Source organism: Parasteatoda tepidariorum, chromosome 8 (assembly GCF_043381705.1).
Source record: "Parasteatoda tepidariorum isolate YZ-2023 chromosome 8, CAS_Ptep_4.0, whole genome shotgun sequence".
NCBI classification, from domain to species: Eukaryota; Metazoa; Arthropoda; class Arachnida; order Araneae; family Theridiidae; genus Parasteatoda; species Parasteatoda tepidariorum.
This window is the reverse complement of record NC_092211.1, coordinates 48,598,008-48,621,091: the sequence shown is the minus strand read 5'-3', so window position 1 is coordinate 48,621,091 and position 23,084 is coordinate 48,598,008. Positions and strand designations below refer to the sequence as shown.

Here is a 23,084-nt window from a genome sequence, read left to right as displayed (position 1 = left end):
GCTCGCTTACCTAATCCTCGCCTAATTGCTTCCCCTTTATCATTGTTGCAAGTGAGAATAAGTTATCTATCAAATGCAATGGGAATAAGTGTAAATCAAGCTTCAGCGCTAAATTCCTCTAAGACTGTGAAACAAATAGAGATAGTTTTGTTTATAAATAAGTGGTTCTTAAAAATATCGCCAAATTAATATCTAACGAAATTAAATCTTTCAATGACAAAGACAAACTCAACAAAGTTTCTCACGAAAGAAGAGATTGCCGTGGATAAACAATTTTGATTGTGATGTATTTTATATTATTATCATATATGTATTTTATATTATTATCATATATGTATTTTATATTATTATCATAACTACAATAAGTTCAAAATTAATTCTTACCTGATAAATTCCTTCTAAAAATAGGCAAGGTAAAAGAAACCGAAGCTTTTTTTCTGTCAACCTCAATGTTGTGAAGTATTGAGACAAATAATTGAAACAGAAGCATTTTACCAGAAATTAACTATAAATTATCGAGTAATTTTAAAAAAGAAATAGATATAAATAAGAAGAGAAAACTTGTTTATTTTTTCAAAACTGTATTTTAGAATCTAAAACATTTTTAATATTAATAAAAATTGTAAAGTAAATTTAAAATAAGATGATTTTAAACTATCAATTAATGCAGCATTAAAATAAACGAAAATTTTGCCTTATTTTAAGATCTATTTAAGCCTTAAAAATATCATTTCTTTTTCTTTTTTTTCTTCTTTTTTTTCAATTTTTTTCTCTTTTTCCTTTGTTTTATACTTAAAAATGGCAGAATTTAACACAAAATGAAGGTTATACGATATTATCGACTACATATAACCAACTGTTTTTCTTAATAGTAATTTTTCTTTCAATGACATTTTTATTTGTCTATGAAATTCTTATTTCGAACTAAAAAATATGCACGTCAATCGAAACCAGAAAAATAATTCAAAACAAAAGATTATTAAGTAATAATGAATATGCTATAATAATAAATATAAATGAAAGTAGCGTTATTTCTTTTAAGGTAACGTTTAAAATGAAAAGTTTTTTTTAAAAAAATACTCACTTTGATTTAAGTTCAATTCCTACTATGAAAAAACATTGATTGCTTTCATTTTAGCAATGCAAACTTCCCAGACATGCTAATTTTAAAAATTATGCTAATATCGGAAAAAGATAAAAGGTATTAAGAGTTTTTTCATTTACGGGAACATCCTTGGTAGAAACTTCTATGATGACAGCGTGCTTTCGTTGATTCGTTGTTTTAAGACTAGATTGATGCTTTAGTGATACGCTCCTACAGATCAAAGATGTGACATTCCATGCATAAAACATATTTTCACTTAAAACGCGTTATGCATCGAAAATCCTGAGATTAGAAAACGTTTAAAGAGACTGAAAATGAATTGAAAATTTTAATAAAATGCTTATGAGTTATAGTTCTTGGTTAAATGTGTTGCCTGACTTTAAGAAAATAAGTTCCTAACTATTTCGTTTCGAATTTCCACTTTCAAACATTTTGATATCAGCAGTAAATACACTTTTAATAACAAAATCATAATTAAACTCTTACAAAGAACACACGTAACTATTTAAGGGGGAAAATTTCAAACCTTTTCTAATCAATAAAAATTCCTTAAAAATGCTTCTCTCTTGCTAGACACATTGAAAAAAGTTCCGATTTAAATTACGGTAAAAAAAAAACTGATACTCATGGTGATAAGGATTTTTACCGAATAATCTATTGTTACCATAAAGTTTTACGGAACAAAAATTTTACATACCATAATTTTAACAGTAATTTTTACTGCAAAATCACTAAAATATTGTAATTAAATAAATATAAAAACATACCAGCAGCATTATATCGATGTAACTTTTATTTTAGGTATAAATCAAAAGTATTAAGTATTAATTACAAAGAAGTACTAAGAATCTATAATAGTAAAATGAAAAGCTTGTCAACGTGCCCGTGTGTTTGCCTCTCTTATAATTCGAAAACCATTTTTGATAGCGTCCTGAAATTTGTAAAGTGGTGGGTGAAGGAGGCAATTTTAGACCTTAATTTTACAAAGAGTTAAAAAATTTCAGTTATATTTTTAGGGAGAGACGTTTAAAAGATAGTTTTTCTTTTGATTTAGGACTAGACATTGGCAAAAAATAAAACTACAGATGATTCTGCTCTTTTTTTCTTTTTTTTTGGGGGGGGGGTTTAATTTTTTTTTCATCTTCCAAGTATTTCAAAGATAACATCAGTGATGTTTTCTAGCTTATTGCTTTCATTCGAAAAGGTGCGTATTGCTCGTTTTACAATGCTTGATTATTTTTTATGAATTACGTCAGATAAATCTAATTAAAAACGTGTAAATTTTAGCATGCGCGAACTGCATCAGCAAATTAATATTCTTAAGTTATTTGAAACCGCGCATTTATTTTGTTTATTATTATGCTTTAAAAGGTGTTTTTCTAAAACTAACTAATCAACATAAATGGCATTTGGAAGAAAAAAAAGGTTTTATACTAAAAACTAAAATTAATGGAGAAATAATACTAATTCGCTTATGAGAAACGAAAAACATCTCTTTACTATTGTTGACTTTAATGATGGTTGATAAATTTCAATAATAAGCACTAAATGACGAAAGAATAAACTATGTATATAGAAGCAAAACCAATGGAGAATAGATAGAAAAGTATTTATGAGAAGCATAAAAAATTGCAGTACAACAATTGTTGCCAATAATACTTTATTAATTTTGATAGTATTGTAGTTACTAATTGATGCAAAACAGGAGCTATGTGCTAAAAAGCAAAATTAATGGAAAGCTAATTCATTTAGAAAAAGCGTGAAAAATCGCCAGATTGTTATTGACGCCAATGATGCTTAACTAATTTTGGTAATAAATGCTAATTGAAACGAAAAAAAGCTATGTATTAAAAAAGCAAAATTAATGGAGAAATGGTACTAATTCGTTTTGGAAAAGTGTAAAAATTCACTGAACTATTATTGACCCTAAAAATGCTTAATTAATTTTTGTAATAGTTACTAATTGAAACAAAAAAAATATACACTAAAAAGAATAAGTAGAGGGAAAATTGTGCTAATACGTTCAGGATAAGTGTAAAAAGTCGTCACGGTATTCTAGAAAACAATGACTCTTAATAAATTTTGAAAATGGGCTTTAATTAATAACTCTTAATTAATAAAAAAAAACAATGGAGATGTACTAATTCAATGAGTAGAAACGTAAAAACATATTATGCTATTATAGATGCCAATGATGCTGAATTAAATTGTGTAGTCGGCACTACTTGTCTTAAGGTAATGGGAGCACATTTTAGAAAATTCGGCAACCAATTACGGTAAAAAAAAACAGGCATCCTAATTGCAACATAATTAAAAACTGTTTTTCCATAAAACTCATTTTACCGTAGTATTTTATGTCGTAATTTTTGAGTAATATTTATTTAAATAAAGTGATTCAGTGATTTAACAATAAATATTACGGTAAAAATTATATTATTTTTTGTTCTTTAACATTTTGGGGTAAAAATGAATTTTATGGTATAAGGTACTGACACCCTAGGTGCTGGTAATTTTTACCGTAATTTGATCGCAAACTTTATACAGTTCAGTTTTCATAGGTACCAAATGTACAATTATAGTTACAATATATTTTATTATTTTACTTGGTTATTATTGTGCAATTTTATTATATACACTGTGGAAAAATGTTTTTACGGCCCCTATAAAGGACAAGTACCGAAGAGTAGTGGGTATAGGCCTCGAGCAGCATGATAATTTTCAAATGATACTGAATATGTTTAATCTTTATTTTGATGGGATAAGCTATTACGAAACGTGTTTTGCTTGATCTAATAACGTAAAGCCACCGGAGAATAAAAAATATAATAAACAATTTGAAGTACTTTAGCTTTATTCGTTGTGTTGATATATGCCTTTCAGTTTAGTGCAAAATTTGGCAGTGTTGTTGCGTATTGATTTATTAATTACTTTCCTTTTTTCCAGCCCGCGCGAAGAACGGGTATTCGACTCGTTTTCAATAAAGAACCAATCAATAAGCACGAATGAGTTTCGATGGATTTGATGTTATTAGTTGTTTTGCACACATTATTAGTTGTTGTTTTAATATTATTACTACTTGTTAAAAGGGATAAAGAAAAGGCAGAACCTTAACGGCAAGTGCATGCCTTTAAACTTGTCTACTTATTTTCGTGCTAAACAATCAATTGTTTATTTGTAGCTGAAGTATAAAGTATTAAAGATAGAACAGTGATTGAGAGGAAAATTTTTTAATAAAAATAATCTTTACTAAGGGGATAAAAAAATACCAAAGATTGTTTCAAGAATTCCGATTTATATGATTAAAATAATTAACTTTACAATAAATCTTATCAAAGAAAATCATTTCATTTTTGCTCTGACTTTACGCTTGCGCTACTGAATTATCTAGGATATTATCGTCAAAATTATACGGGTTTTACAGTATTTCGGATTAAATTTTTACAAGCTGACTTGATCATGCAAGGTCAAAAGTACACTCCCGATTGGAATTTCTTAAACACTGTTGGTACATTTAACGATGAATTTTTTTAACGTTGCGTCGCTAGGCATGTTGGGCAACATAATTTTCGAGCCCTACTACAGAGTATGCTATAAATATATATTCATTTCTTTAATAAATATGCATAATACTAAATATACATAATACTAAACATGCATGTGTAAAAATAAACATTTAAATAAAAAAAGATATTCAAAAGACATTAAACCTAAGTTTATTAAACTCATAAGCCAAAGGATGTAACAAAGTTTTCAAAAAGTAACATACCTTTTATCATTTTAAAATATCAATGAGAAAAAAAAGGGTAATAAATACGTTGTTTTTTTTCCTTTTTTGCACTTTAAAGCAAACAAATATCGTCATATGTAGAGTCATTGATTTCTATTTTAACACTGACCTAGTTATGAGATATTTGTTATGAGAAACCGTTCAAGCTCAAAATTGAGCTTCGATTTGGCCTTGATTTTGCGAATCTGTACTAAGATCATAAAAAAAAGGTGATAAATACGTTGTTTTCTTCCTTTTTTGCACTTTAAAGCAAACAAATATCGTCATATGTAGAGTCATTGATTCCTATTTCAACACTGACCTAGTTATGAGATATTTGTTATGAGGAACCGTTCAAGTTCAAAATTGAGCTTCGATTTGACCGTGATTTTGCGAATCTGTACTGAGGTCATCAATTGCAGCTGTTCAAAACAAACAAAAAAACTTTTATTGCAGCTTTTTTTTTTTTTACGAAAGTAGCCTTCGGTGCAAAACTAATACATTCAATTTATTGGATAAAAAATTGGAAATTTAATTTAGATGCTAATGTAATTTTGGAATTGATATGAAATAATGTTCAAAATATAAGCAGTATTTTCTTTTATAACAGTAATATTAGTTTTATACCTTAACATCCCCAAAAAATTGGATTCCAGCAGCAAACTGTTAAGTACCTTTCTCTTAGTGAGTGGTAAAATGTTGCATGACATTGCATTTTAGAGTTTAGATGTAAGTGGAGAAGGATGAAAAGGGGATGACACTTAAATATGGTTATACAGGCAAATGATATTTCTAAAGAATTTCTTAAGTTCGATTGAATGCAATCAGACGTTAAGACAGTTTAATAGTTTAGTAATTATAATCGTTTTATGTATAAAAAGTACATATTTTAACTGTACTTATTTACACGTCTGACATAGAATGGTATTTATTTGCTACCTTGGTAAGTGAGGTATTGTTTCATGTATATTTTTTTTATTCTCAATAAAGGGAAACCAAACGCGAATTCTAAAGGCAAATAGCTTAGAGATTAAAGAAAATATTTATAAAACATGATAAAATTATAGTGGAAGGGGTTTAGTTTTAATTCTTTACTCGCTTTTTAAAACATGACTCACGAGATCATGCAATTTTTTACCTCTCACAGCTGCACTGTTAAAAATTCTGAATCAAATTACGGTATAAGGTACCGGCATTTTAGGTGCGTCATCTGTAAAATATTACACTGTAATTTTTTGCCACGAGGAGGCGGATCAGGCAGCCAAGGAAGCCGTCAGTCTCAGCCAAATCAATTTAGAGGTCCCAAGTTCCAAGGCCCAGATCAAAACAATCATCAAGTCCAACAACCTAAATAGATGGAAAACAGAATGGCAGAGCTCCGAAAGAGGTCGACAAACCTATATTTTTTTTAAAGACCCCTCCACCAAACGACTACAGGCCAACTTTCACCTAAACCAATTACTTACTGGACACGGGGTGTTTGGAGAATACCAAAATAGACTTTTCAATAAAAACCCAAATTGTACCTACTGTGGGGACAATCAGACAATCGAACACTTGATCATGAACTGCCCACACTTCCAGACACTCCGTGGAAACCATTTTGCAGGACAAAATTTGCATCAATGCTTTGCTAAGTTGGTCTGTAGAAACATTGTAAAAAAATTATAAAGGTAACATTGGAGGACATTATGAACCACATTTAACTATGCTCGGAGCCTGCGAACACTATTACTGGTGTCTTGTGTTTCTATCTAATTTCATTTTAAACTTCTCTACGTTTTAACTTGTATTGTTTTTATAAATTTTTAATTTAACAAGTATTGCTTTTATCAACTTTTAACTGATTGTTTTGATTCTTAACTTGTTCTGCCTTTTAACCTTTTTATCGAATTTTAACTTCTATATTTTATCACTGTTTTGCATGTTCCTGTAAAGTTTTAACATTTATTGGTTTTTGGGTGATTTTGTTTTTTTAACCTTTTTACTACCTTATTATTTTAATTGGTTTAAACTTGTTTTATAGAATTGTATTGAACATTATTTTAGATATTCGGATTTTTATATTCACTGTTGATGCAACTTTTTTAGAGATTTAAGTATTTTTAATGTATGATTTGTGTATGTATCAACTCTCGTATGCCCTAAAATAGGGCGGGGCGAGATAAGAATAAACTCATACTGTAATTTTTACAATAATATTTATTTAATTAGATTGATTCAGTCATTTTTACCGTAACTTTTACTGCATAAATTTCTGCAAATTAGATTTTTTGTTTCATAATATGTTCGGGTAAAAATGAATTTTTCGGTAAAAAATTCCGGCTTCCTGAGTGCTAGTACTTCTTATCGTATTTTAATCAAGAATTTTTTACAGAGTATATTTTAGTTATATTGATTCTCAATAATTAGCGTATGAGAGATTTGCATTTTGTAAAAGGAGATCGTCTAAAAAGTTTTTACAACTTTTCAGCTGCTTTTTTCTATGGGAAGAAAAATTCATAGAGAAGTGTTAAAGTGCAAAGAACAAATAATATAGAGAATAGTTTTTCGAATGCATGTTTTAAAAATTAAATATCTGCGCAATTTCAGTTTTTGCATTTGCTTGCCTTGCTTAATGAAATTATTAGATCATAAAGGAGACAATTTTTTAAGAATTTTTTTTTATAATTTATGTAAATTAAAATTTGAAATACTAGAGGTCAGACCCACTTTTTTACTCCCTCTTACTAGCTCCCATTTTCTTCAAAATTCTTTCTGATTTTTTCCATCAAAGGTTGAACTTATTCCCTTAAAATGTCTGATCTAAAAGGAATTATGCTTGCTCAAGCTCATGACTCTCATTTCCCTCGTCCAATCATTAATTTTATGATTTTGTTAAGATTTATTCATGAACATAAATCAATTTTCTTAGTTACCACCTTATTAAAATATTTATAGTTAAGATTCATCATCTTAGTAAATTCGTTCAGTTACAATTGAAACTTCATCTACAATATCGCTTTTAAAATTCTTTTTTTATTTTTTTTTGTCTGTTATTTGTTAAATGATTTCTGACGAAATAATTGTTTGGAAATAATCTGAAAAGTGGTCTTAACAATGTTTAGTCATGTTCATGTTATGTTAAATAATGTTTAAATAATAATGTTGATTGGACACAGCTTCACACAAAACTTATAGTGCATTATCTACCAATAAGTATTTGGACACCTTTGCAAATGACTATATCTGCGGTCCTGAGATACGTCACGCCCTCCTGCTACGGATTGGGACCCTTGGTCCTCATTCATGGTAAGCTCAACGCCAATGCCTATTGCACTATTTTGGATGACAATGTGCTTCCTACGTTGTGGCAGTTTTACGGGGTAGACCCTTGTTACTTCCAGGACGACAATTCCAGCTGGCATGTTACGAGGGTCACCAAGGCTTGGTATGGTGCCAATGGGGTTAATCGAATGGACTGGCCTGCCCAGAGCCCAGATCTGAATCCTATCGAGAACCTCGGGGACGAGTTGGATCGCTGAATTAAGGGGTGTACTAACCATCCAAAATCGGTGAAGAAACTTACATGTCTTCTCCAAGCCGAGTGGAAGAAAATACCACTAGCCGTCACACAAAGACTTGGGGAAAGTATGCTTATTTGCACTCAAAATAAAATTCTCCGTTTTGCCGCTTCTGCTCACAAGATCAAGTTTCTAGCATTCAAGTTAAAGAGCAACAGTCATATTCAATCTTTTGGACAATTTTAATAAATCAGTAAATAAATTCTGCTACAGATTATCTATTTTTTATTTTACTTCTTAACCATTGAACAGTCGACCCAATTTTTGAGTTAATGACTACTAATGTTTAATTCTGTATGTTCCTTGTAATTTTGAACTCTATCCAGAAAGCAAGGGGACTCCTGGATCAAGAATTGGGAAAAATTTGCTTCCGTGTAGAAGTTTTTAATGGAAATAACACGCCTTCTTGTTACATGGAGAGGAAAACCATGAAAACCTCCCATGGTTAACCTTATGGCAAGGAGACTCTAACTCATTATCCGTCTACCAATGAGGATATTTTCCGTCTGCACTGTGGTCATTGCAAGCTATTGCACCCTATTCACCTCATTGGGAGGTGAGCTCTCTATCACCCACTCGCTATCTTAGCTCACTATTTTTGGAATAAATATCTCTACTGAAGATCACATTATGCTTCCTTGGAGATTGAGATCATAGAAAAGACTAGGCAATTCCATTATAAGCGCCTCATAATCCAAAAACAAGCTTAGTAAAGGTAAGATTTTTTTTCATCATGATGGAGGAATTTTCTTTTTTGGAATATCCAACTTAGGCAACAAATTATCCCTGCAAATGGCAGTAAATGATTTAGTAATTGGTAGCTTTCATGTAGCAAGGGAGAAAGGTCTTATACCTTCCCATGTCATTCATGTACTTCCACCTTCTGTGTGTGATAAATAAGAAAACATGTTCATTTCTTATGCCATGCCAATAAACACAAAGTCGCTTGTTTCAGTACAAACTCATAAATAATTAGTTTTTTAAGCAAGAAATTCAACCATATTAGACAAAATTGAGCAAATTTGAAATAAAAGTCTTTAAGTAACTATAAATTCGCGGACTATTAAATTCTCTATTCACCGATATGCTATTTCATGAATAACCCTATACTTCATACTTTTTGAATGAATGAAGAATTCGAAATTTTTAATTAAAAACCCATGTCTTCTATTAAAATTACTTCTTACATCAATATTCGGTCATTCCGTATCCGTAAGTATTAAGTTATTTTAAATTTTTACTTATTCAAACTTCAAACTTTTTGCAATACTAAATAACGGTACATAAAGTAGATTTTAATTTTATTAGAAAGCCAAAATAATTTGATCCTTGTTTACTATTTTCTACATTTTCTTTATATCCGGTGCACTTAAAATATCACAAATGTTTTCAAGTTAACAGATGTTATCAAAACTGTTCGTAACCTAATGACATTTTAAAGAGCAAATAAAAATTGTTGGTAAAAACAACATTTTTTCTCTTAATAGTAAAGAAGAAAAGAAATTAGTGGGTCCCCAAATATGGAGACGAAACTTGAAAAATGAAATTCCTATCTAATCTTTTATTGCGATTTGAGGTTAAAAAAAGTAATAAACTGAGAAACAAGTCATCAAAATAACATCTAAACACCGTATTAATAGTAAATTTGAAGAAGAAAATAAGTTTTTCATTGAGAGAATAAATACTCATGAAATGATTACAGAAGCGATTTGAAAAATAAAAATAAAAAGCATTTAGAAAGCTAAACAACAACTAAACAATCTTTGTCTTATCCTGAACTGCTTTTATTTAATTTTCCTTTAAAATTTTTGTTATTTTTAAATAGTTTTATTTTTAATAACTTTAAAATAATAGTTTCAAAAAAAACTTTTAATAATAAATTTATCATTAAAAATTTCATTATTTAAAATTTTTTAGCAAAATGTAAAAATAAAATCTGCAAAGCTTATACTAAATATTGAATTACTTTTAATTAAAACACTACGGTTGTTAAAAAATAAAGACTTTTAATTTAAAAAAATCTGCAGTTTTTATTTGTAGCTAAATTTCTTTAATTAAAGTAATTTGATTGTGTTTACAAAGCTGAATTTTAACTAAGAATAATCTGAAACGCTTCCAGTCAATGCTTATTTACTTTTCACTAAAAAGCTGTGTTTTTAAAAAGAAATATTAAGAAGTAATCATTATGAAAGCTGGATCTTTAATTAATAAATGCATGTAAAGCTTATAATCAAATCTAAATGACTTTTCTTTAAAGCACTACGATTGTTTAAAAATCTGAGTATATAAACCTTCAAAGTTTTAACTCAATGCTAAACTAGTTATCATTAAAACACAAGACTGTTTACGATACTGGTTGCGAGTGTAAGTTGAGTAGCAAGCCTTTTCATTTTTTAGATCTGCAATTCAAATAAATAAACAATACATGCGGATATATTTATTCGAGAACATTTATTTTCTGTTAAAAATATTGTTTTCAAATCTGAATTTTTAATCTCCGAATAGTCAATGCTTCTCAAAATTCTAATAAACACTTGATTGTAAAGTTCAATGTTCGCTTATCATAAGAAACATTTCATTAAGTTCACTGACTTTTGTGATAATCGAAAAATTTATGAATCGCAATAATAGACACCTTAGAATTTTCAAATACATTCTTTATTCATTACAAATTTATTATTTATTATTTATTTACAAATCAAAGTGTTTCCTCACACTTTCAAAATATTAGGTCCATAAAAAGTGCTTCGTTGATTAAAGCCATGCAAAAAGAAATTATAAAGAAAAGAACAAAGCATTAGGTTGTTAAAAAGGTTTTGGTTGTTAAAAGGCAACAACCTTGCAGCATTCCTTGCTGAAAAATCTCGTTTATAGCAATAACGAATTAAAACCTGAAGTTCAGTTTTATTCTAAAGGCATTTAGAGCTTATTGGTTGTTCCTGACGTATGCCTGTTTAGGCAGAGGTGGTGCCTTTGTTTTTGTTTTCCAGTGACGCCATATATGGCCAAGAATTTAACTTCTGCCTCACATGTTTATAGGACAGATCCATTCATGCATCTATTCATTATTATGCATCTATTATTAATTTTGACCTGAATCAGAGAACGATCAATCTCCAATTCAGTATCCCAGATTAATTGATTTGTTATGGGAACATGGAGGACTTTGCGACTCGACAGATTTAACGTACTTCATACACCATTTACTACACGGGGACTCTTGAGTCTTTAGCGGGCGGGCCTAGCGCCCTACCGACCAGCCTATCCCGGCCTGTATATATATATACATAGTTTTAACCAGTTCCTTCACTATTAGAGCGTACTTTTTGTGTAAAGTTGTGCCATTTTTATTTGAAAGTGTGTTTAGTTTATATTTAAAAGCTTTTTAAGTGAGTAATGAATGTGGGGAAATCAGCAGCAGAAAGAATGAGAGAATGTAGAACAAGAATGTTCCAAAGAGAAAAGACATTTGTAAGAAGAAAGATCAAGAATATAAAATGAAAACATATGATAACAGAAGTATTTTGAAAAAAACCTTAACAGGGAAATAGATAAATTTGAAAAAAAAGAAGACAAAGAAAAAATAAAAAGTCACTGATACAAGCAGTGGAAATTCAGGAAGGATATTCTCTTCATAATATTCCTTAGGCATTGGGGAAAGCTATTAAAAAAGTCAACTGTGCATTACCTGTATCTCCAAGAAACGTTGTACTGTTCCAAGCATACTCTGTAACCTTACTACCAAAACAAACGAAATAGCCTAGTAATAAAGTTTCTGATGAAACAAAAAAGCTTTAATAAATTTCAACTCATCTGATAAACTTTCTTACCAGACTTCTAGTAGAGCTGAGTGCATGATTGTCAGAGAAAATGGACAGAAAATCCACAAAGCCAAATGTGCACCTTGATAGAAAGCATATCAAGTATCAAAGCAGATTCATCCAAACATAAAAATTGATGAATCTAAGTTTGCTGTACTATGACCTATCCATATTTTATGCGTTGGTAAAGCACCATATAAAATGCGAATGTGCTATTCACGAAAATGTTAATTTACCAATTAAATCACGGTTGTTTGCCTAATAATTACATAGAATTTCTAAATATCGCAGCTTGCGGCAGTCACTCAAGTGACTTTTTATTTTATAACAGTCATTGAACAGCCGACCCAAATTTGAGTTTACTGCTACCAATGTTCAACTCTGTAGCCTAGTAATTTTGAGCCCAATCCGAAAGACAAGGGAACTCCTCGATCAGTATCCTCAGAGGTATTGATTTGTTTTGGGAACTTGGAGGACTTTCTGATCCGACATATTTAATGCACACCAATCACCATTTAAAACACTGGGATTTTTTTTTCGATGTTGCAATAGATAGTGTAAAAAGTTTCATGAAAAAATTGGGTAGCTAATTTTCTTGCCAAATAACTGAAATTGAGAAAGAAACAAAAAATGCACTTGTTTTTTTTAAGCAAAATAAAAACTTTCAAATATAACTTCAAAATTGTAGTACGTTTCAATTATAGCAGAGCTGCCAACTCCAACTTTAAATAATCAAAGAGTCACTTTCAATTTACTTTTAATCCTTTTAACTTTTTGTCTAATTTGCAAGATGTCCCCTCTGTTAAATTCCAAAAAATCGGATATACCATAATTACAGGTATATTTACCGTAAAATCACTGAATAGCTCACGTTCACGTCGCAAGCTTTTATTTGCATTAAAAAAATTATTACAATAATATGTAATCACAATCCGTATTGATTGTTTTTAAATCCTTGTTAAGATGAAGAAACCAAGTAAACGCATTAGAAGTCTAGATAAAGAAAAAAAGTGATAGAAAATAAATAAACAAAAAAATTGAGGAATAATTATCAAGGTCAAATACATTAATGGTGATAATATCGGTATCAAAACTAGTTTGTTCTCTGAATAAACTTAAAAGCGTTTTAATCAATCGCCATTCATCTCCTTGTGAATGTATGGAGGACGAACTTTTCAACAATCAACTTTTATCTGAATTTAATAAATAAAGAATGAATTAATTATTTCTTCTAACAGCATTTCACTCAATGTCTCCTTAGTCAAATCAATCCAATTTCGCTGGTGTTATGAGACGCATTTTTTTTTAGCTAAAAATAAATCAAAACCGAACACGTGTCGAAAAAATTGAGCCATGAAAAAATAACAGTTTTGTTTTTCCCTTTTCTACCCAAAGGATCTGAGAAAAACTTATGAATGATTTCGTTAGGAAAAATAAAAACTATATCGATAAACCCTATCTCTTTTTATTCAATTTGGAAGATAAAATTGCGGAAAAATCTAGTCTTGTCAATTTCACGTGTTTGTAGATACAAGATTATTTACTTTTAAACACGTGTTTTTAATCTAATGTAAATACAAGTACAGAATACTCGCGCTACTTGACCCATATGATGATTTTTATACTCTTTAATGAGGAAAAAAATGACATTGAAATTTTTATTGTAACCTTGTGTACAAGGAAATTGCGTTTTATTTTCAATTAAGGCAAATGAACTACAGTTTCTTCAAAGTGTTTAAAATTTATTCTAATTTACCTATTTTTTTCCTTTTCAGATATGAAATTAGACTAAAGCACACTTATGTAAAATTCCAGGAATATTGTTATAAAATAAAATATGAGCGCCATTTTAAGAAAGTTAATAGCAGAAATATATAATTACATATTCAAAGTAAATCCGTAAATGTTTCATTTTAGGGAATAAGGGAAATCTTAGTAATTGTAATTAGTTTATTAAATAGGTCGCGTGATTCCCACAAAGAGCAAAGGGGAAAATGTCTGACTTTTAAGCAATGCACGCTTGAGCCAAAAATGAAGCCAAAAAGTTTAAAGGACAGAACGTGGTTTTAAAACTGTGAGAAAGCATTTCGTTTTCAATAGTAAATTAAGAAAAAGATTTACTGAAAAAGAATAACATAGAAAGAAGACACACACACACACACACACACACACACATATATATATANATATAGAGAGAGAGAGAGAGAGAGAGAGAGAGAGAGAGAGAAGCACAATAAAGACAAAAAGGATAAAAATAAAAGAGAGAAAAACGAAGAAAATTATTAAGTTTTATTAACTGCGCATAAGCTGCAAGTATATGGAACTCATAAAATAAGTCAAAATATGGAGGAAATGTGGAAAATAATAAAGATTAAAAAAAAGAGAAGGAGAAAAATAATTAAAATAAAGTTATTTAAAAAAAATATTTTTAACTCCTTTCCGCGGATAACAAAATAAAGAAAAGATATAATCTGTTCATCAGTTCACTCGATTATATCAGCATAAAGGAGTTAAAAATATTTTTTTTTAAATGGACAGAGTTTTCTTCGAATCAAGCTCCTATTATGTTATAAAAATATTCCAGGAATTTTACAGAAGTGTGCTTTAGTTTTATTTCATATCTGAAACGTAAGAAATGAGTAAATAAAAATTAATTTTAAAAACTTTGAAAAAACTGTAGTTCATTTGCGTTAATTGAAAATAAAACGCAATTCCCTCGTACACAAGGTTACAATAAAAATTTCAATGTCATTTTTCTTCCTCATTAAAGAGTATAAAAATCATCATCTAGGTCAAGTTGAGCAAGTATTCTGTACTTGTATTTACATTAGATAAAAAACACGTGTTTAAAAGTAAATAATCCTGCATAAACAAGTACATGAAATTGACAATACAAGATTTTTCCGCAACTTTTTCTTCCAAATTGAATTGAAAGAGATACGGTTTATCGATATAGTTTCAATTATTCCAACCGCAATCATTCATAAGTTTTTCTCCGATCCTTTGCGTAGAAAAAGAAAAACATAACTGTTGCTTTTTTATGGCTCATTTTTTTCGACACGTGTTCGGTTTTTATTTATTTTTAGCGTAAAAAAATACGACTCATAACACCAATGAAATTGGATTGATTTGACTAAGGACACGTTGAGTGAAATACTGTTCAAATAAATAATTTATTCATTCATTATGACTATTTTCTAAATTCAGATAAAAGTTGATTGTAGAGAAGTTCGTCCTCCGTGCATTCACAGGGAGATGAATGGCGATTGATAAAAGCACCTTTAACTTTTATTCACCTAACAAACTAGTTTTGATGTAGATATTATCACCATAAACGTATTTGACCGTGATTACAAAATACTGTTTTAAATATTTTAATTCATGCCAATAAAAGTTTCCTACGTGAACGTGAGTCATGTTGGTTGTAGATTATTTTGTTCTCTATGCATTCACAAGAAAATTAAAGACGATTGATTCAATGAACGTTTTATTCAATGAAAAACAAACTAGTTTTGTTGAACATATTGCCACCGATAATGTGGTTGACCTTGATAATTATTCGTCAGATTTTCAACCTATTTATTTTCAATCAGTTTTGTACTCAGTTAAGATTTCTATTAGGTTTACTTCGTTACTTCATATTAACAAGAATTACAAAATAATAAGGACGGTGATTTCAAAAATGAAATATTGTTTGAAATAGTTTTATGTATGCAAATAAAAGTTTGAGACTTAATTAGAGTTATTCAGTGATTTTACGATAATTATACCTGTAAAAATTACTGTATATCAGATTTTTTGTTCCGTGAGATGGAATTTACGGGGAAAAGTGAAATGGATTCTACTCAATGAATCAATGGATTTAAAAATGTTTAAAATTTACGTTGTTAATTTCGCGACCTTGAAAAGTACTGGCACCCTGAAAGCTTGTATTTTTAACCGTGTTCTGATCTGGAATTTTTCAAGCATATATTTTAGTTTCTATGATGCTTAATAGTTAACGTATGAGAGATATACGTTTTATCAACGGAGTACTTCCAGAAATATGTTTAATTTAACATTTCTCCTAAATTTTTTATACAACTTTTTATTATTTTAAACTTATTTTACTTTGAGCCACTTTAGTAATATAGTATTATTTTTTTATTTTCTTACTCTTTGGGTTTTTTCTACACATTTTGCGAGTTTATGTTAGAATAAAGTTCTTTCGCGTTTTTAAATGCTAAAATTTAAAATCGTGAGTATAGGGAAGTATTACAATAAATTCACGGAATAATTTGTTCTAAATGTACTTTCCAAATAGCATTGTAACATATTGAAATGAAATCGCAAGGTACATAAATTGAATGAAATGTTTGTAAGCCAAGTATGCAACCAAAATATGATTGCATTTACCACATTTCTGGTTCAATGGGAACACCAGAAATTTCGGAAATTTCTTACCGAAGTGCTTCGGTAATAATTTTGGAAAAATCATCAATAAAGTTTAATTTTATAGTATATGATAAAATTTGATAATTTATCATAATACTACCCTAAAACAATGCATAAAAAACTATTTATTCGGTTAAATTTACTTTTCAGTTTTTTTATTTTTTACTAAATGTATGGTAATAGGAGCTATAATTTTGATAACCAAAATTTCCGGTAAGCATTATAAATGGAAAAAAATACCTTATAAATGGAAAAAATACCAAAGGAATTGCTTAAAAATAGAATACTTTGGTTATGTAAACCAGAATTTCGGTTTTCCTTGTCAAATATGTAATTTCCATTTAATGTAATTTTTCTTCAGAAAATTAGAATTATAATTTTCAAATAAAATTTATGAATTCTTACCTAAACATTTTTTAATTATTTATATTTATTGTTTATAGAAAAAGAATAGTTAAAAACTTAACTTTTTCGCTAAATATTGAAATACCAAGTTTTATATGAAAAATCTTTTGTTTATACTTCTGGTCTTCAAGTAGAAATAACTATCGTATATGATAAACACTTATTTCAATATGTAAATTTTATTAGAAGTTATCGTAAAAATTTTATTCTTTCTACAGACCTGTTCTCATATTTTTGGTGTTTGAAAAACCAATTTCGTTGCGGAAAACGCATTTTCTGAGGAAATGTTTTCAGTACATTTAATGCATTATAAGTTAATCAAGTAGAAATTTTAGTAGAGCTTGGAGGCTAGGTATTAGACAATCTCTCAGCATATAAAAATTTCCTCAGTATATAGAAAAATATTCAAAGAAATTTATATCATGTGTATCGTACTAAAACTAAGTAAATCAATATCTTTCGATTTCGAGTAGTGTTTACATGTTTTATGATCAGTATATCTAGTTATAACTTTGAATTCCATTAACTGGATAACTTTACAACTAATCGTTTAGAATCTAGCGGTAGTAGTTAGAACTGGACAACTTAAACAATAATAAGACAAAGTATAAATTTAAACAACTATTTCTTTTCATATTTTTTAGAGTAATCTATTATAAGTATTAATACATTGTCATGGACTAACATAAGTTCAAAATTTATGGCAGCAAAATCGATGTTTGGAGTCAAATGCAAAAGATTATTCTTAAATATTTTCAGTTTTAAGCTGAGTCAGGTTAAATTTTACTAAAATTGGAGACTAGATCCTTAGCAACTAAGTACCCACACTGATAAGGAAAATATGGTTAAAACTACCAGAATATGGTATCATTGACCATATTTCTGGCTCTATGGTAAAGCCAGAAAGATCAGAAATTTTCATTTCTTATAAATTTGTTTCTTATAATTTTGTTGCTATATATTGAAGTTCATTTTCTTTTAAATTTGTTCTCACATAAATAAATAAAAAAATTTATATATTCATTTGAAATTTTAAGCGGTATTTCATCATTTTTTTAAATCAAGAAAGATGTAACTGATTAGACTACTTTATCAGCAATACAATGATATAATTTGTCTTATGCATCAATAACGTATCATACTCATACATCAAACACATTAAAACGTATAAAAAAATACTTATCTGGTGTTCGCTATCGCCATTGGTTATCTAAACATAAATAATCTATAAAATATATATAGCAAGTTATTTTCTTGGAATTAACTACATGTGTATATTAATGTTTAAACCTTTAAAGATAGCATAATGTAGTGACTTGTTACATAAATTTCCTTATCTTCATTCACTTAATCCTTTGTTTCTGTTTAAACGCTTTCAATTCCTGTAAATTCATATTTATTTGATAAAACATATATTACTTAACCCAAATAAAGCATTATCTTTAACTCAGATAATGAGTTATTAAGTATTCCCGTTATAAGTTCACAACTAACCGTGTAGAATCTAGCGGTAAGTTTCTGAACTAGAGTACTTTTAAAATAATAAGACAAAAAATTAATTAAAAAAATTTTAATTTTCAAAAAGATGGTGTAATGCCACAACAAGCATTACATATTTCCTAACTTTTAAAATTTCTTGAACTTATTTTTTAATCATTCTTAATCGAATTTTAATTAAATTAAACCAATTACTTAATTTTATTACCGTCATGTGGGGCTACTTTGTGCAGGATTTCGCAGTTTTTGAACTTTGACATGTAAAAAAACTATGTTAATTCAAATTTTAGTAAAATTTATCGATATTATATTCCTAACTGGACTCAGACGAATGAATTTGATCAATATTGGCATTATTTGTATGTAATATTTACAAATAATAAGTCAAAACATACCTTGCACAAAGTAGCCCCCAAGTGAGGCTACTTTGTGCAGCGATAGGAATTCAGTTTAATAATATAAAACATGATTCTAAAAGAAATAAAAATAAACAACTTAAGAAAAAATGCTGTTTCCAGCCATAGAATTTTTTGAAAGTTAACTTAGCAAAATAAATCAGAATGACATAGAAGCGCAACTAGATCAAAATTATGATACCTGAGCGCTTGACGTAACAAATCCTTCAATTCTAAAAGTGTTGTATCGCCAAATGCCCAAATTAACAATTGTGTTCTTAAAGAAATTCTATAAAAAGTTTTAAATAAACAACCTACTTCTACAACTGCTTCTTGAAGAACTTGGCTCATTGATTAAATATATTGTTTTAATTTTACAGTACTAACTTTACTTCTACTTTCATTACTGCTATCACCCTCTTTCATTACATTTTACAACTTCATGCTAAATTTGAGGACTTTAAGTTGTTTTGTGGTTGAATACTGACATTTAGAAATTTGTACATAAAAAAAATAATATTTAGAGGTTAAGAGTTGCCTAAGAAAAATTTGAATTATTGACATTGAGCTAAACAATGGAAACAATCGTTTTTGTGAAAAATTGAATTGTATTGTTGACATCAAAACTAAAAATATTGTGTTTCAACTTAACAATACTACCTTAATTTATACTTTAGAATTGCCTCGGAGAAACTTGAATTGTTAGCAATGACTTAAACAAAAAGTTTTATTTTAACTGACAAATACTATATTATAATTTTAACTTTTTCTATGACTATACTCATTTTCTTACTCTTTTCTTTGTTTTTTATACATTTTATATTTTTGTGATAAAATTCTGCTTCTGAACACTGATGAAAACGCAAAATGATGGGCTTCATCAACAATCAAAAATATATACATTTATTTTACAATTTCCATATTTTTAAGAGAATTAAAAATACAAAATTATCTTCATCAAAGCCGATGCTTTACATCCGGTGTTCAGTGGCAGACTACTATTTCATATTGTTTTACAACACATGGCTTTAGCCCTCTGGTGGGAAAGACTTTAAAACATAACTTACAATAGTTACTTTTTTCAACAACTGAAATTTAGAATAGTGTGATTAAGAAAAACATGTGAACTGTTTGCAATTTCAAATTAATATTGAAATGTACAGATTTAGAATTTTTTACAGTGAAAAGTTTTCGGAACTTCAGTATTCAAAAAAGTATGCAAAAGCTAGACGTAAAGAACGTATCCAATGAGCGAGCAAAGCGAGCATTGGATTGCGAAGCAATCCGAAATGAACAGCGAAAGCAGTTCCGGGGGTTGGTGATCGCCAGCGAGCAGGGGGTGAAGCCTCCTAGTTATTACATATTCATTAACATTTATAATATTGATAAATTTGAACATAACATGCTTGAATGAACATGACAGAATTTGCTCTTCAGTTTCTGTCAAAATCACCTGATGTCCTATAAAATATATTTTTATGTGTTAAATCGTTTGATTAATTCATTGGAAAATCTTTGTAGAAGAAAAATAATAGTTTACCAGCACGTTTCACATGTTTCTTGTGAATTTTATTAGAGATAGTATTTCTGTGGATTTTGTACTTCCGAGAAGCTTCTGCAATTGACATACCACCAGCAACTGCTTGCAAACATTGTTGCAGCTTTTCTAAAGTGTAATCACGGTAGTTTCTCGTTCCAGGTATTTTTTTTATAACGTCTGACCATTTTTCTGTCGAAAAAAAAACAAATGAAACTTTGCACAAAGTAGCCCCACAGTGTATTTTTTTTTTCATTTTCCGTTTATTAGTTATTAATTTTCAAAATTTTTTAACGCTAACATGGTATAATTGTTTATTAATATACACTTACGACAATTGTTTTATCAACGGCTTTGCATTTCACAGCTAAAGTTTCCACGCACACTTTTCGACGTCCGACGTTCTCGGAAAGTTGTTGACATTGGATAAACAAAACACACTCTGAGATAAGTTTTAAAATTCAAAAAAATGTTTGTAGTAATAGAGGAGACTTCTATCTTTAAATTCCACTCATTTTTAACTTGAAAAAAAGCATAATACTGAATGGCAGCACTTGAAAAGTGACTAATTCGAATTTGCACAAAGTATGCTTGATTTCTGCTACTAAAGGTGCCTGCTCTGCAGCCTTTTCTAAGTTCAATTTTAATTCCTGAAGATACTCAATCGCTCTCTTTCCTATATTTAAGGGCAGTCCGGCTGCACAAAGTAGCCCCACATGACGGTACATTTTATAAAAAGCTAATACAAATATTTCATTCTCTTCTTAACATTTAATGTAACGGCTAACTTTTTATTTCAATACAAATATAAATCTCATTAATTCACTGTTGCGACTAAATCGAAAACAAAATCTAATTATAACTCTTTATTCTCGATTTCTTACCACAAAAAATGCTTCAGTTACACGGTAATACTAATTCTCACAGTCTTTTTGGCAATTCTCTTTTTCCAAATTATTTTCAAATTTAATATTGATTACGGGGTTTGGCTTTGTTTTGGGCTATTTTATCTTTCGATAAATCGCCAACCATGGATCTCTTCCTATGCTCCGAACTGTCCATTAGAAACTATTCACTTTATTTTTAATTTCGATTTCTCACTAACGCACTGAAGGGCCTTCATCCTCTCAGTTCCAACTGTTGAATTTGATACATTTGCAGAAATTCTTGATGAGGTAACAAGAAGGATTCTCTTGACCCCGTCGATTTTTCTTAAACGATTTTATTTATTTTTCTGGGATAAATATCCCTACGTCATATCTAAATGAAAAGGTATCTCAAACGGCCATAATAATAATAAATTCTTATAACTACATCAGCTATTGAAAAGAATTCGGACTAAACTGCCAAAAAAGTTGTTTTGGAGCTACCTAGTTTAAGTGTTATAACCAAACTCAGGAGTTTACAAAAAAATTTTAATTTAAAGGTGCAAATTTATTTTTTTAATATTTCATTTATGTTTCAAATTGTTGAACTATGTACTACGATGAAACTTGAATGAAAACGTAGCATAGTCTAAGACCCAATTGAAATTAAAACAAACTTGCATGATGTTAGTAGGGAGATTTTACAAATTTTCGCTAGCTTCCGTACGCAAGATTTAAAGCAATAGCGCATGCGGTTAGAAAACACTAACGCAGTGGAATATCACGTTAACTTTCACTGCAAAATCGAAACAAACATTTACAATGGGTGTAGACTGTCTCTTTAAAGCTGTGGCATACGATTCAAAATGCTTTGCTCTACGTCAAACTGCTGTTCTGTCAGCAAAAATATTTGGTAGTTTATAGATTTCGATGAATTCAGCAGTAAAAATGCAGCATTTAATTATCATTAATAATTTTTAAGCTTAACCCGAACTAATATTATATTATAATTTATTATATAATATTAATTAATTATATAATATTAATTAATTATATAATATTATACGAATTAATATTATATTATTAACTTAATATTTTCTCCATGTTGCATGTATGTTTTAATTAGAAGTTTATTATATTTTAAGAATTAGCTTGAGAATGTTTCCAGACTGCTTTTACTTTAAATAGTATCTTAAATATAACTAACCTAACTACAATGTGTAGTTAGTTAATATCATGTTGTCATTGTAAATTAAAGAATTATTATACTCGTATAAGCAGCAGCTTTATAGCTTCGTCTTCGTAGCGTAAATCACGCCAACATAACTGCCCTGTTACGGTTGGGTATAGAATAAAAATGAAAAGTTGCAAAAAATGATAACAATTTAGAAAGAAAAAAAAAACTAAAAAATTAATGGCCGGGTGAAACATATAGTTAGTACATTTTTTTTGAAGTGGTGTCGCAAAACTTTTATAACCCATGAGGAATAGTAAATTTTCTTCTTCAAAAAACAAGTTCCAGAAGATAACAAGTATATTCTAAAAAAACATACCTTCTTCTCCATAGAAGCTACCTGCGTCTAGGATGAAACAAACAGAAAAAAACCTTGGCTAGTGAAAATGAATTAGTCCAGTTCTTTTTTTGAAAAAAAATCTTTGTTGTTTAATTGGAGAAAAACATGTTAAAAATCATCA

General features: G+C 29.0%; 1 long non-coding RNA gene across 1 annotated transcript in view; it reads right to left on the bottom strand.

Annotated features, from left to right (window-relative positions):
- The window catches only part of LOC139426123 (uncharacterized), a 41,951-nt gene that overhangs the window by 10,615 nt on the left and 8,252 nt on the right, over nucleotides 1-23,084 (bottom strand). The gene's annotated exons all lie outside the window — the stretch shown is intronic.